The 6,000-nt window shown below is 31.1% G+C and overlaps 1 protein-coding gene across 8 annotated transcripts in view; it reads right to left on the bottom strand.

Moving 5' to 3' along the window:
• Positions 1-1,270: 1,270 nt before the first annotated feature.
• The window catches only part of LOC136043363 (LIM domain-binding protein 2-like), a 53,052-nt gene continuing 48,322 nt past the window's right edge, over positions 1,271-6,000 (bottom strand). For all 8 annotated transcript variants that reach the window (XM_065728600.1, XM_065728708.1, XM_065728301.1 and 5 more), the window contains one exon: positions 1,271-2,584. The gene's annotated coding sequence lies outside the window, so the exon portion shown is untranslated. The remainder of the gene's footprint in view (positions 2,585-6,000) is intronic.

Here is a 6,000-nt window from a genome sequence, read left to right as displayed (position 1 = left end):
AAATACTTTAGCATAAAGAGCGAGGTATTTAGGAGGAGATAATTACCTCGCTCTTTATGCTATAGTATTTTTAGTAATTTCAACTATTTATTCTACGGCCTTTCTGATTCAGGGGTCATTCTTAAAGAATTGGGACAAAACTTACGATTCAGTGTAAAAAACGTGGTATTAACGAGGGTACAAACCCCCTCATATACATAATAAAAATTAAAGTATATAAAAGTTTGTTACGTAAGTTAATTCTTAAGTTACTTATATTTTTTACTAATAAAAAATTCGTTAAAAATTAAAATTTATAGTTGCCTTTTTATATAGCCGAAAAATTGCATGGCAACTAGACCTCCTTCCCCATCCCTTATTTCTCAAAATCGTCTGATCAAAACTAAGAGAAAGCCATTTAGCCAAAAAAGGAATTAATATGCAAATTTCATTTTAATAATTTATGTGTGGAGAGCCAAAATCAAACATGCATTAATTCAAAAACGTTCAGAAATTACATAAAAAAACTACTTTTTTTAACTGAAAGTAAGGAGCGACATTACAACTTAAAACGAACAGAAATTACTCCGTATATGAAATGGGTTGTCCCCTCCGCAATCCCTCGCTCTTTACGCTAAAGTTTGACTCTTTGCCACAATTCTGCTTTTTAAAACAATTAAAAGCTTTAGCGAAAAGAGCGAGGGATTGCGGAGGGGACAACCCATTTTATATACGGAGTAACTTCTGTTCGTTTTAAATTTTAATGTCGCTCCTTACTTTCACTTAAAAAAATTAGTTTTTTTAATGTAATTTGTATACGAATGTACTTTCGCTGGTAATAAGTTTAATGTGGCTCTTTGATAAACTTCTTTTTTGGAAAGCTTTTTTTTTTTTTAATTAATCTTTGGGAAAGACTAATTTTGGTCAATGAAAAGAAGTTTTCTCCCCATATAATCTCAAATGACCTTTTCTTTTTTACCTGTCACTTAATGTACCTTGAAAGAAACACCATCACAACAAAATGTTCATAATTAAATCATAATCATAATCATAATTAAATCATAATAACTTTGCACATACTGATGAATTCATAACCTGTTACTTCGGTAGGACAACTTTAACAAGAGAAAATGGCTCGCTCAGAAAAACTTTTCCAGATAAAGGGTGGGGGGAGTTTCTTTTTTCTAGAAACAGTAAATTATCTTCCACATTTCCATTCGACTTGAAACTCATCCTTGCATATTGAGAGATTACACAACCTATGAACGAATTTTAAAACTAACACAACGAATACTATCTTCTCATTTTATTAATTATTTATACATAAAGTTTACCAGTTTTCTCTAAAAATTGTCGTATTACAATTAAACACAATATATATATATATATATATATATATATATATATATATATATATATATATATATATATATATATATATATATATATATATATATATGTATGTATATATATATATATATAATTAAACGCAAGGCCAAACAAAAAAACTTTAAAAAGTTGGATGAAAAAAGAAAATTCCGTAGAACTAAACTTAAACAAAAAAGGAAAACCAATGACGGTTAAAAACACTTGTAAATTCACAGGGAATTCGACAACTTACTTATAACTAACTATTCGACAACTAACTTATATAGAAATTACTCTCTTCCCTGGAGTTCACAAAACTTCTCCAATACCACCCTTCTACTTATGTCATACCTAATCTAGGCATAAAAACTTCCATCTCTGATAGATGGCCTAAGGACCTAGAGACTTCTGTTTCGAGGTTCCTTTATACTATTTACAAAATAGTATATATATATATGTATATATATATATATATATATATATATATATATATATATATATATATATATATATATATATATATATATATATATATATATATATATATATATATATATATATATATATACCACATTTGTTTTCATAGAGGCGGTTTTTTAATTACTTAGTAAAATTTGCCAAACTGAAAGTCTAGATTTTTGACAGCCTCTAACTTCTGCAAGAAATACCATGCCAACAGAACAGAACATAAGATTAATTATAACCAACTAAAAACCAATGCTAATTGAAATAATAATACTAATAACAATAATAATAATAGCATAATTAAATACTAAAAAATGTTAATAATAAAGAAAATCATAAATAAATATTATAAGACCCATAAGAAGAATAAGGAAAGGACTTTCTCACTCTTGAGTCCATTATTCGTACTTGGCAAAACCAAAAGAAACTAAACATCCATTAATTATAATTATAAAGTTAATTAAAATTAATTAAATTGAATAAAATTATAAAGAAAGTAAACTACTCTGTCGCATCTAGTTACTGATCAGATAACAAAATTGGAGCTAACACTAATATGATCCTAATTGATCCTAAATTGAAAGAAGAAAGTTATGTTCAGTCTTGATTAGATTGGTCTTCTTCTTCTGCTAAAGTTTGGAATCGATTTAGCGATTTGATTAAACTAGTATGACCTTCATGATCGTTTTTGGGTAGACATTCCATAATATATAAGCCTGCTCAGATATTATTTCGTTTTTGTACAAAATGCAGGCCATTTTACTTATGAATCCTGAAAGAAAGAGAAGATACAGCATAAAGTTGTGCTAAAAATTTTTTTTATATGAACGGCACCGTTATTCTGAACACTAGCAATAGCATCAGATAATAATATTGGTGGATACTATGATAATATAATTAAAGATAATTTCGCATGTCGACAAGGTTTGGAAGGGGCAACAGTCACAACAAAGTGGCCAAGTCCATTCAAAATCTTTTAAATTGACCTAGTTTTTATCACTCTGCCAAATTAAATTAATATTTGATGCGGCCTGATGGGCGGAAACCTGTTCAACCTGGCAACACAGACCCCTCGCAATATGGATAGAACATGAAGCTAATCCCCCGTTGAAGTTTTGCTGAGCAATAGGTTAAAACAAAAGAGAATATCTATCACAAAACCATATAACTGATTTATACATAATAGTAGCCATTTTATTATGTATTTGTGTATTATACATAATATGTATATACATAATATGTATTTATACATAATAGACTTATACGTAATAGTAGCATTAGTCATAGTAGTTCCGAGTGGTTTTGGCTATCCAGCAATTGCAACATCTTTTTTAATTGGTTTTAAGGACCGCTAAACGACATTTTGGGGCTAATGTATTGATTATAGGCACATCCACACGTGATTTTTGTTAGGATTGCTAACTCCCTGCTACACGGTGTACCTATAAGACTTTTCCTAGGGGACCCATACGGTATTTTTAGAGGTTCCTCGCTACTTGGTGTACAGATTATTGCTAATGTTTTTTTTTTCAGATTCGTTATGTAGCAAGTCCCCATACCTTATACGGGGATATCGCATGATTCGTAACATTTTTATCTTTTTAATAGCTGCTGACCCCTGATTTATTATTTCTAAGAAGGGATGTCGCAATCAATTTGTACGTGGACATTCCGCAATTTCACATATGGCTTTATGACCGCAGAGTTGGTATAGAGTTAATCTTGGCACGTTTTAAACGTGAGCTAAGCGAGCCAGAAGTCTACCATTCTCTCAATATTCACTTCAGAAAAACTTCTACACGTCTCGCTGGAACAAGCATTTAAGGGATTTTCTTTTTGTTTTCTCGTGAATAAAGACTACCAGACATGAAGTAAAATACCTGGATATTTTTACTACTTAACGTTTGTTTAAGGTGATAATTTAGCAAATCATTTTATTCTCGGACAACGAGTATCTGAAAAATTTCCTCAATATGTCCTCGTCTAAAATCCCTTTCCTGACTCCATGACGGGTTTAAGGCTGGCTGGCCTGTTCGACTTTCTTTAATTTGCGCCTTTTTCCAGATTTTTGAGCTCAACCTATTTTTTTTTATTATTGCATTTGTTCAGGGCAAACAGGTGAGATTAAATGCTTCCCTCAGCGAAAGGGGCCCTTCCCCAACTCCATGAGAGATTTGGGGTCAACTTTGCATCCGAAATAGAGTATCTTTTCATTTTTTTATACTCTGAGACACCGCTATTTTAACGGCTTTACCATTTATTAACTTTTTCACGTTTCGTTTATTAAATTTCAAGTTTTAACTGTTTTTTTTTGCCATTTAAGATTTTTGTTTGATCAAATAAAATAGGCTACACCAAACACAAAAATGCCATAGATTGCTCGTTAAAACAAAATCAAAAACCAGAAACGGTTAAATCAGCTGTTGCAGAATACATTTTTGACTCCTCATTTGATCAAACAAAAATCTTGATAAATGATACGTCAGTAAGACTTATACAAAGGTTTCAGAGAAATTATAGAAATAAAAAAGATTATCTATGAAGGTATTAGTATTAATAGAGATGAAGGGAATTTTAGGATAAACTCAATTTATAATAGCTTAATTAAGGAACAGGTAAAATCGTCATTCGTCAACAGATAAAATTTTCCTGGAACAAGCAACAACCTTGTGCACACAAGTTCGGATGAGGTCAAAGCTGGAGTCAAAGGAGTGCAGCTAAACTAGTAAAAAAAAATCCATTTAATTTATAATTTATGAATTTGTTTATTAACCTGTGAGATTTAAATTTTTTTCAATTTTTCCAAATTTTAATGTTTTGCTGGGGCGAACGACAGGATTTTTTTTTTCTTTATCTATGTGGAATAGGGCAACATTGTGTAGAAACAAAAATAGAGACAAAAAGTATTTTTGTCCTTTTTTATTTTCCTTCTTGACACTTTTATATTTAAATATTAATTAAAGCAATTAAGGATGACAGAAGGCATGAAAAGAACCTCCAAATGCTCAATCGTTTATGTTTATTTCTGTTTATTAAGTTTTAACTGCTTTTTGTAATTTCAAGATTTTAACGCTTTGCTTTTTCCTGTGCGTGTTTGTTTTTTAAGCGCATGTTTTTTTTTAATTTGATGATTTGAATGTAATGTTTTTTAAATTTCAAGTTTTAACTGCTTATGTTGTGAAATATCAAGATTTCAATTTATAAAAACAAGCAACATAAAACTTGAAATAAAAAAAAGCAACAAGCAAATGTTAAAATTTTGAAATTACTCCCCAGGAATACCCCCCCCCCCTCAACATAAAATTCCATATATTTTCCAGTAACAAACTATATGTGGAAAATATGCAAATTTTGTAGCTTACAGCCCTTTCCTCAGGGACTATTGGGGGTCACATCATCTTTAAAGGCACAGTTATTGTGTTTTCCAACCATGCTGAATCAAATGGCTGTCTCAAAATTGTGATCAGATGTCTTTGAAAAAAGGGCGTGGGAGAGAGATAGTTTCCGTCCAATTTTTTGGACGCTTAAAAGAGGCACGAGAACTTTTGATTTCCGCTTGAATGAGCCCTCTTCCGATCTTTTAAGACAATTGGTTCATCCCTGAGGAAAATAATAATGAAAAAACCTGCATCTATGATCTTTGTTTTGTCAAAACATACAAAACTTCACATTTTTGTGGATAGGAGCATTAAACCTCTATACTAGGATTATCAAACATACTGAATGTGATAAATGTAATTTCCATTAAGATCGCTTGGCGTTTTGGCGATGTTTCCCCCTTTTCGAAAACCAGGTATAATTACTTAGGCTCACAGCTTTTGATATAGTCCAGACGCCACTAAAGCGCATCTTACTTATTCCTGAGTTGAGGTGATCAGAAAAATAATTGATTTTGACAACAGTTTTCAACTATATCGACCTCAAACCGATTATATCGATTCAGCCTATATCGGCTGAATCTGAATATGGGTGTTGGCAAAGCTGGAGATCATGGCTTGAACTTATGAAAGCAAAAAAAAAAACATCCTTTTTAGGCCTATAAAACGTGTGCAGACTGTTTACTTTTTGCAAATTGTTTTCTAAGGTTGTACAACTCTGATTTAGTGACTTGACATCTTAGTTTGTCTCTAGAATGTTCCTCTCATAGGATATGTTCAATTTTTTCCGATAACTCGCAAAGTCCAGGAG

The sequence above is a fragment of the Artemia franciscana genome, chromosome 1 (genome assembly GCF_032884065.1).
Source record: "Artemia franciscana chromosome 1, ASM3288406v1, whole genome shotgun sequence".
NCBI classification, from domain to species: domain Eukaryota; kingdom Metazoa; phylum Arthropoda; class Branchiopoda; order Anostraca; family Artemiidae; genus Artemia; species Artemia franciscana.
Note: the sequence above shows the minus strand (reverse complement) of the source record. Positions and strands in the feature narration are given on the sequence as shown.